We start from the raw sequence: 11,122 nt of genomic DNA, 5'->3' as shown, positions 1-11,122 counted from the left end.
CAAAAGGAAAAGTTTAGAAAATATAAGGGAGACGGAAAGAAACAGTGCTATGTTGTAGTTGATGAAGGAGTCACTGATGAAGAATCTGAGGATGAAGACAATGAGGAGATTGTTTTTGTTGTTGTTAGGGAAGATCTATCTGATAAGAAGGCTTTAGTATCTCACATTGATAACAATGATGAATGGATTATTGATAGTGGTTTCTCACACCACATGACCGATGATAAGAACAAGTTTATTTCTCTTAAAGAAGTTGATGGTGGTGAAGTAAGATTTGGGAACAATTCACCCTGTATGGTAAAAGGTAAAGGTTATATCTCTTTGAATGGTAAAAGTAATGCTGATGATGTATATTGGGTTGAAGTTTTGAAACATAACTTATTGAGTGTTGGTCAGTTGAATGACAAAGGTTGTCATCTTGAGTTTAAGAATGGAGTGTGCAGGATCTTACGATGAAAAGGAGAATTAATTACTAATGGTAAACAAACTAAAGGTAACTTATTCCATCTGAATGCTAGTCAAAACAGTTGTTTGGTTGCTAAGGTTGAAAATAGTAGGTTATGACATAGAAGGTTTTGTCATGTGAACTTTGATAATGTGGTTAAGGTCAGCAAGTCAAATTTCATTAGAGCTATGCCACAACTTGTTAAATCAGACAATGTGATGTGTAAAGAATGTTAGTTGGGTAAGATGACTACATCTTCTTTTAAGAGTAAATCTTTTTCTTCTGAGCATATTCTAGATTTGGTGCACACTGACTTATATGGTCGTATGAGGACTAGATGCTTTTATGGTGACAAGTATTTCATGTTATTTACTGATGATTTTTCTAGAATGATGGTTACTTTTCTGAAGGAAAAGTCAGAAGATTTCAGCAAGTTCAAGGCATTCAAGGCCTTAGTAGAAAAGGAAACTGGTAAGAATTTTAATTGCCTGAGATCTGACCGGGGTGGAGAGTTTATATCAGATGAGTTTGTGAGATATTGTGATCAAAATGGAATAAAGAGGCAATTATCTTCTCCAAGGACACCACAACCAAATGGAATTGCAGAAAGGAGAAACAGAACCATTGTTGAAGCAACAAGGACTATGTTGATATAGGGAGATGTGCCTAAGATTTTTTGGAGAGAAGCAATCAGCACTGTAGTATACACATTGAACTAGTTACTGGTGAAGAAAGGTAATGACAAGACACCCTATGAGTTATGGTATGGAAAAACTCCTAATGTTAGTTATTTGAAAGTCTTTGGCAGCAGGTGTTTTATAAAAAAAGATGAATATACTAGTAAATTTGACCCTAAAAGTGATGAAGGAACATTCTTTGGCTACTCTACTAAGATCAAATCTTTTAAGTGTTTTAACAAAAGGACAAAGAATATTGTGGAGAGTGTGAATATAAAAGTTGATGAGTTCTCTGATAAATTTGATGATACTGGCAAATCTGATCCAGCAGATGATGAACCAAACTTTGTGATTATTGAACCAGAAGTGCAAAAAGATGTTGAGTAGAACAGTGCAAAGGAAGATGCTCAATCGGTAGATGAAGAAGATGAAGATGAAGAATAAGAAGAGGTTATTGCACTGGAATAGGTTATACCTAGGTATGTAAGGTTAAATCATTCTGAAGACCAGATAATAGGTGACAAGAATGATGGAGTGCATACTAGAAGAAAAATCAGAGAAAGCTCTTGTCTGATTTCCAGAGTTGAACTGAAGACAATGAGAGAAGATCTTAAGGATGATGATTGGTCAAAGGAAATGAATGAAGAGCTTGATCAGATTGAGAAAAATAACACTTGGTCACTTGTTACTAGACCTGTTGATAAAAATGTGATTGGTACAAAGTGGGTATTTAGAAACAAGGAAAGACTAGTTTGCAAAGGGTATGCACAAGAAGAAGGTGAAGATTATGGAAAGACCTTTGCACGAGTTTCTAGGCTTGAAGGAGTTAGAATGCTACTTGCATTTGCAGCCTTTAAAAGTTTTAAAGTTGACCAAATGGATGTAAAGTCAGCATTTTTGAATGGTATTCTTGAAGAAGAGGTGTATATTGAACAACCAGATGGGTTTGCATTGTCAGAAGATAAGGATATGGTATACAAAATGCATAAAGCATTATATGGATTAAAGCAAGCACCAAGGGCATGGTTTGAAAGACTTCGTGCACATCTGATAAAGATAGGATTTCAGAGAACCAGTGAGGACAATAATATTTATTTGAAGACTAAAGGAGACAAGATGTTGATTGCAGAAGTATTTGTTGATGACATCATATTTAGAGGAAATCATGGTATGAGTATGACTTTTGCAGATGAGATGAAAGAAGAGTTTGAGATGTCTCTAATAGGTGAGATAAAAAAATTCATTGGTTTGTAGGTCCAACAGCTGGAAGGTGGATTTTTTATCAGTCACTCTAAGTAGGTGAAGGAAGTTTTAAAGACTTTTAGAATGGAAGACTGTAAACTAGTGGAACACCTATGGTTATAGGTTGCAGATTGTCAAAAGAAGATGATTCACCCTCGGTGGATGAGAAGGAATACATATCTATGATTGAGAAACTTCATTATGTTGTTCATAGTAGACCGGATATTGCCCATGCAGTTGGTTTAGTAGCAAGATTTCAAAAGAGACCTAAGGAGACACATATGGCAGTAGTGAAGAGAATATTCAGATATCTTAGAGGGATAATTGACTATGGATTATGGTATCCATATAGAGGATATTTTTCTTTATAGGTATTCATTGATGCTGATTGGGCAGGTAATGTAGATGACAGGAAGAGCACAACTAGTGGTGTGTTCTTTCTAGGAGGAAGACTGGTATCCTAAACCAGTAAGAAACAGACTTGTATTTCTTAGTCTACGGCAGAAGTATAGTATGTGGCTACATCCATGAATTGTACACAAGCTATATGGATGAGACATGTATTGGAAGGATTCAAGTAGGATATGATAGAACCGGTGATCATACATTGTGATAACACTAGTGCTATAAACATTTCAAAGAACCCGATACTGCATGCTACGACTAAACATATTGAATTGAAGTATCACTTTCTGAGAGAAAGAGTGTAGGAAAATAAAGTGAGATTGCAGAATGTGTCAAGTAAGGAGTAGTTGGCAGATATATTCCTGAAGCCATTACCTAAGGCTACCTTTGAATATCTCAGAGGTAAGTTAGGGGTTATACCCCTACCTATGGTCAACTAAGAAGATGTAGAAGCATAAATCTAGTGGACTCATTGAATATATTTCACTATGGATTGATGAAAAGAGGCCACTCCTTACGGGGAGCAGCAAAGATGAAGCAGCAGAAATGAAGACAGAAGATGCCTTTGCACATTTGGAATTGCTCTCAAAAGAGTAGAAGAATAGTGGCAGGGAGAAGTAATGTAAAGGAGGAGATAATCAAGTGAAGAACAGATCAATACAACATGGCATGATGAGTTCCTGATATTTGTCATCAGTTTATTGTTTTAGTGTTTCCATCAATGCCAAAGGGGGAGAATGTTGGCATAACTGATGGAGATGATGATGTACTGGTAAAGGACAATGATGATATATTGATGGACTATTGGTGATGATATATTAATGGACTATTGGTGATGATATAATTGTGATATGATGCTTTATGATCAATTATTTGTGTTGTAATTGATGTCAACCATGTGTGTTTATGTTTGGTATATCAGCTAAGTTATCTAAGCCTAACCGGTAATGGAATAGTTGCTAAGTTGGCAGTCAACCGGTAAGTAGGAATAGAGTAGGAGATGGTTGCGGTACAGATCCGTGTTGAGTTAGGTATTGCGGTTTGGAATGTATATTTGTGACATTATAATGAGTATATTACAGAAACTGCATCATGTTTAGAGAACCAGAAGTCATGTTTGTAATTGACTATTGTATATTCAATGCAGGGTTTAAGAACCGGTGTCAAGATATTTAATCGGTGATGTTTTATGGTTTTGCAGTGGATCTTTTCATTATCTTATCTTAGTGGTGATGTGTCAGAATTCATGTGAATGGATAAGATGTTGTTTGAGCATGTACAAGGAGTGAATTTCTTGGGAAACAACAAAGTGCTTAGTACAATGTGTTACGGGTTTGACAGCTTATCAAATTGATGTGTGGTGATGTCTTATGATCATTCAACGACTGTAAATGTCTTGAAATTTGTTGTAATGATTTGTATGATGAACTATAATGATTTGTAATGATCTAGTATGATCTATGATGTAGTTTGAATGTTGTTAGGGTTATGTAACCACCCTAGTTGAAAAGTGTATTTAGGTCAAGTTTCAAAAGATATTTTGTGTCGGTGATCAGAGAAGGAGAGTGTGACGAACCAAATTTAGATGTCTGCATGTGTGAAGCAGATTGGAGCTAAAATGGATCTATACTAGCATGCAGAGAGTGCATTGATCAGATCATTTATCTGTTGTTCCCTAACAGTTACAACAATATTAAAATCCCTTAACCAGGTAGGTCCTAACATTCCTCATATTGTAAATCCCTTCATCAGGTGGCTCATTAACTTGGGTTTATATCCTTTAGCAAGATTACTCCTAACAGGGTAGAGCTCCTAATAGGGTTGAGGTTAAAATCCCTTCACTGGGTGACTCCTAACAGGGTCTTCTCTTAACCGGGCATTATTGTAAATCTCCTAACCGAGCTAGGCCTTTTAACAGGGCGCATTCCGAAAGAGTACAAATTTTGTGGGTACCAATTCTCGCTGTGGTTTTTCCCATTTGGGTTTCCATGTGAAAAATCTTTGTGTTCATATGGTGGTTGATTTTTTAATGTGTGGATTTGATATCATTACATTGCTTACATGTTGATGAACACATGAATGAGTAGTTTGGTAAATTTACTTTAAGTGATTGATTGACTAGTTATCGATACTGGTTATGAACTATTTTTGAGAAATATTTTCAGACTGATAAAAGATTTTAGCTTATTGTTATTACTGATTCACCCCCCCTCTTAGTAATAACCATATCCTCACAATAACAGCTATATTGGCGATTACCTCTCCTGAGTTCATCCTTGAAAGATGATGAATTGTCTTTGCTCTTTTTGCTTTCCTTGGAGATTTCGTAATCGCATCCTGCAAAGTTATATTCGGGAGGATGACCTTTTCCTTCTTCTTGAAAGTGAAACTTAACCATTGAAGTAAAGTGTCGTCATGTTCCCCTCCCTACACTATTACATCTACAATGATCCCATGAGCTTCTATATTTTATTCCTACTCTTCCTCTTGGTGCTCACTTGTTGTTTGTCTTTTTTCCTTTGGAGGAGTTGGTAGCCTTTGCTAGAGTTGGGCAACTTGTTGAGAAAGATTATCTTGAAGGGCTTGGTCTGGATCGGGTTGTTGTTGTCTTGCTATTTCTTCCAACTTCTCAAAAACTTCCTCTTCAAATACCTTTTATGTTCATCTTGTACATCCAGTGCATCCTCTCCCATAACCTATACATGAATTTTGATCGGTTGTACCGGTACAGTTATTCCTGTAGCTTCTAGTTTCTCCTCCAGTTGAGCTGCAATACGCTCTTCTTGTGGGTTCATCATCTTCATCAGAATCTTTTTCAATATTAGGGATGATAACTCATTCTTGGGTTGGTATTGGAGGAGGTGTAGCCTATTATGTTGAAGAAGCAGGAGGAGGTTGTGTTTCACTAGCTTCTGCTTGAGAGGCACTAGTTCCTAGAGCAATACCTATAGCAGGAACAATGGGAGTTATGGAGACCTATGGTATAGCTTGTAATCTTGTAGTAATCCCATGTTCTGCAGTTGTTTTAAAGAATTCAGACTCTTTCATTTTGGCATCCAACTGGCTCTTAAGCTCTAGATTATCTATTGGTACAACTGCTTCCTTAGGAGCAGTGCAAGTATTCTTCCTCAAGTCTGACCTCATTCTTCTTACATACTCTTTGTGGACTTTGGCATTGGGTTTATCAATAGCTTTTCCCTTTTTCTTCTCCTTGGCAGCCATTTCCTTGTCCTCTCCAGAACCTTGACAATCAGATTATCAATATCTATCTCTTCTTGGTTGGATCATCTAACAGAAGTAAGGGGTCTTTTATCAATTCCCTTTCTTTGAACATAGGATCAGGAATCTCACCATCGTTCCTTAACTCCTTTGGTATATTTGTTTCAATTTCAAAAAATTTGATCTGTGGCACTGTCAACCTATAATATCCTCTCTCCCTTGCCTCAAATTTGTGCTACAAATTAGCCTAGAAACCCTCTAAAGCTAGCTTGTGAACCTTGTAAGAAATAGGCATCATTTGTTTCAACTTACCATATGAGTCATATTGATCCCTTTAGTAATCAAACTCCTTTAACATCAAATCTTGAAGTTCTTGCTTTGTCGCCTTGGCTGCTTGTATATTAGGACATGTATAATGTTCTAGAGAAACGGGAAAAGTAATTATAGTCTTATGTTTTAGTGTCAACAAGGCTTGTAGGCCCACCAATTTCCTAGCATATTCCAAAATAAGTATTTTGTTGCTACAAAATCTTGGTAGAAGAAGAGGATTTCATGTGAATCTGCTAACCTGTAGATATGTTGATCGTTGGTTTTGTAAGAACCAACACCCCCATTCCTTAATCATTCACATTGCTTCTAGGGTTAGTCTATATCCTACATCTCCTATCAATTTTATTATTACAACATAAATAAATGCATCATTTAATCTCTTGAAATATAGCTTGGCCTGAGAGATAGGCAATTGGATGTAATATTCCCACACTCTTCTCTTCCCAAGTTCTTCTCCCAATTTTCCCTTACTCTTAAATCCTGGGAACTTACCAGCACAAGCTACTACCCATATGATGTAAGAATTCATGAATAACTTCTTCGTTTGGAGGACTGTAATCATCTAATTATGAATATTGTCTGAAATAATTTATGGCTAGTCAAAATATTCCCTACCAATCAAAATTGTGGTCATATAATGTAACATCCATGTGTGGAAGTGTCTGCAATCTGTCTTTCCAAAATATTTTCTCAACATAATAGTGAGGTCTCTTTGAGGCTCTTGAAAATCTACTCTCAATATGTCTGTAGCCTTAAGACCTATTTTCCTTGGCTTCTCTAGCCATGCCTCATTAATGTGTCTTTTATGATTAGAAGCATTCTTAACAAATATGGAAATGGACTGCTCTTTCATTATCACCAAGAACTTTTCTCTCACTGGTATTCCAAAGGTCATTCCTATCATCTCAGGAGAAAGGTCTACAATCACATTCCCACTTGTGTCAACACATTGTCTTGTCTCTTGTTGGTAGTATTTAGCAATATTCATTATGAGTTCAAGTAACTACACAGCTTGAGGAAAAATAGTTGCCTCTACCAAGCCCGATCTTTTAATTCTCCTATATGGGGCTTTCATGGTGTGAGGTTTGGCTTCCAGTTGAGTTTTGATGTCTTTGATCTTTATGTGCCCGATTTCGGTATCGGTCACCCATTGAACTCCATCCTCCAATTTTGAAGCTAGAGTTCTCCCTTGGTACTTATATTTCATTGTTATAGGATTTTTATCTAGATTTGCTTCCTCCTTTGTACTCTTCTTGCTTGGGGATGGGTCCATCAATCTACTTTATCCTACAAGAAAAGATTAATAATCAGCTATTACTTCATATTAACAAATCATCACATATTTTGGAACTTCAGGGTTCCGGGGTTTCAGGACATAAAATCCTTTAAAACAGCTAATTTTGGGATCTCGGGGTTTCGAGATCGCGAGGTAACAAAATAGAAAAACAACTAACTCCGTAACTCTAGGTTTTTGGGGTTCTGGATTTGGCAAAGGACCTCAAAAGGAAGAATTTGGAACTCTGGGGTTCCAAGATAAGTAAAACACTCTTTTAAAAGGCACAAAGGTTTCGGGATTCCGAAGTTCCGGAATCCCGAGATGGGTAAAACTCTATCAAATGAGCACTTCAGAACTTCGGGGTTCCGAGGTGCTAGACCCGGGTAAAACTCAGTCATTTTGGGATTTCGGGGTTCCAAAATCCCAAAATGTCAAAATTTAGGGTTTCATGCAAAAATAAAATTGGATCGGCCAATTTTATTGAAAGCATGGAAAATCTAATCTAACCTAGCTAAAAGACACAAAAAACAAGAAAACAAAACAAATGAACCAACCTGGAAAGGCGGTGAAGTAGAAAACACGAATGAGTGAGGAAGTGGAACGCGTGGACAGAGAGCTCGAATTTCATGGTGTAGGAATGCACAAATGAATGAAAATCACCCATCTTTCCCTATTGATACCCCCTTCCTTAGAGATCGTACTACCTCACTAAACACGACCTCGAGGTTTTGGGGTTTCAGCATCCCGAGACAAAATAAAGGGAAGCTTGAAACTCCAGAGTTCTGGGACCTTGAGACACATGCAAGAAGACACTTGAGGACTCCAGGGTTCTGAAGTTCCGAGATTGCACACAAAACGAGCTCAGGATTTTAGGATTCTAAAATTCTGAAATTCGAACAAAAACACAACAACACACGAAGAACTCAGGATTCTGGAATTCTGAGGCTTACACACAATGAAGAAAAGAAGACTTCAGAACTTCAGGGTTTTGATCTTCTAAGTTCTTAACAGAAAAAAAAAGGCACAAAGAACACTTCAGAATTCTGGGGTTCCAAAGAAGACACAAAACAAACAAAAGGGGCACCTCGGAACTTCGGAGTTCTGGGGTTCTGAGGTGTCCCAAGAAAAAACACAAGAGAAGGAAAAAAGTAATAAAACAAAAGACAAGAAAAGGGGGACCCATATTTTCATGCCAAAGAAAATGATGGGGGTAGATATGAAATGCATAACAAATGGCAAATTTCTGAGAAAAATGACTCTAGGCATTTTAGAATGTCAAAATCTCTGGTTTTGCGGACTTCCAAGACTGTTGTCATTCAAGGTAATATATAAAAAGAAAAGTATGAATGAACCAATGACCTGACAATCAAATTAGGAAAAAACAAGATCAGACTTAAGTGTGTGCTTTTGATTAATTACCCCATCTTTCTAATCATGAAGATCAACAATAGAACATGGGTCCAATCTATGTGAGTGAAATCGACCATGTGTTTTGTGCAATGTTATCCTAGGCATAGATCTATTTCCAACCAGGCGTCTATAGCCCCGATAGAGATACCTCTAGTCCTCGTCAAGAAGTGCTCCACTACTATCTTGGTGTCTATAGCCCTAGTGGAGATTACTTCAGACACCCTAATAAGTTGCATCAGATTAATATTTTCATTCTCATTCTTTTCTCCCTTTTTTTTAGAATATACTTTCACTTTATTGGATATAAAGCCCTGACTACTTGAAACTTAAAGCAACTTTCAAAGCAATGAAGCTCTGAAATTGGGTTGGGGACCACAGTGGACAACGATAAACAACCTAACTTTGGATTTTTCACTTGAAAACAAGCTCTATTGACATCTTCAAGGATTTTATGATGTATATTAATGTGACGATGGTGTTGGGAAATCAAGTTAGTCTTCACCAATTGAATATCAAAAACTTAAATCATCATAAACCTTTTATATTCTACCTTGGACGAATGTAGGCAAGGATTTCAAAACTATCCTGGGATAATGAAGTTATAAAGAGCTAAGAGTCGAAGTCTCTCAAAATGCAACCATGTTATGCAAGGAATATCTACCATATCAAAAACTTTGAGAGAAAATACTTTCCCCAAATACAACAAAGCAACAAACAACAACAACAAAATGAAACACAACAAAACAAAAGACAAACAAACACAATAAAACCAATCGAAGCAAGGTAGATAAAACAAACAAACAACTAGACTACTATGGTACAAAGGATCAAGCTCAACTTTGGATTAATCAAAGTAATGCTTGAGTAACTGACCATTGATAGGCAAGGGTACATGTTCTCCAGTTAATGGGCTCAATCGGAAGGTGTTCTCTTATAAGATTTCAGCAATTTGGTAAGGACCTAACCATAGCCTTTCAAATTTATGGTGATCACCCTTTTTTTCTTTGGCTTTGTCCCATAAAAGAACTAAGTCAGAGATCTGGAAGGCTTTCACTTTGGCTCTTTTACCAAACCCTCACTTAACGACAGCTTGATGTTTAGCAAAATATTGCAAGGCATTTATCCTATGTTCATCAAGTTTCAATAGGTTCAGGAGACAAACTTCTACTTGGTCCTCAATTTCAAGTTCTTTCATCAGTTGGAGGATAGGGATTTGCAAGCTGACCTAGAAAATGGGGTTTTGGACATAGACAACATAGTATGGGGAAGTCCCTAGGGTAGCCTTAATTCTTGTTCCATCAGCCCAAAGGCGTACATCAATTGGTTGTTCCAATCCCTAGGGTTCTTCTCAAGCAACTTCTTAATGACATCTAGGATATTCTTATTAGTGGAATCAACTACTTCATTTCCTTGAGGATAATAATTAGACAAAAAATTTAGAACTACCTTGAATTCATATGCCCATTGCATTATGTTAGGGTTCCCACAGATACTGAGAGGGGGGGGTGAATCAGTATCTGACCGGTTATGAAATTTTCTTAAAACTGAATATGCAGAATATAAAGTAACAGTATACCGGTATGCAAGAATTAATGCAAATAACAGAATCAAAAGCATCCACATGAAAAAAACACCATAACACAAGATGTTTTACGAGGAAACCCGATGTGGGAAAAACCTCGATGTGATTTGTGACCCACAATATTCACTTACTGGCCAATAAGAGAATATTACTTACAATAGGGGCCTGCACATGCAGGAAGGCCAACTGCCTAGAGCTCACTGCTCAATAAGAAGTCACACTGACTTACAATGAGGATTTACACAAATCCAATATTTTGTACTGCTTTATAATAGCATCTTCAATGCCAAATTCAGTACCGGTTCTTGCTCTATTCTTTACATATAGCCTTGACCTACAATTTGCACATTAGGTATGCCTTATAATTTATTTATTACATTATATCCATATCCTACAAATGCCTACAATGATCTCTTTTATATACAAGAGTCATTTTACAATTTTCCAAGTCGGCTTACATTGATAAACAAAATATTACATATCAGAAATCTTGTCGGCCTCTATGCCGGTATACATATTTCCTTCTGTGCTGGTGT

The sequence above is a fragment of the Cryptomeria japonica genome, chromosome 4 (genome assembly GCF_030272615.1).
Source record: "Cryptomeria japonica chromosome 4, Sugi_1.0, whole genome shotgun sequence".
In the NCBI taxonomy this organism is placed as follows: domain Eukaryota; kingdom Viridiplantae; phylum Streptophyta; class Pinopsida; order Cupressales; family Cupressaceae; genus Cryptomeria; species Cryptomeria japonica.
Note: the sequence above shows the minus strand (reverse complement) of the source record.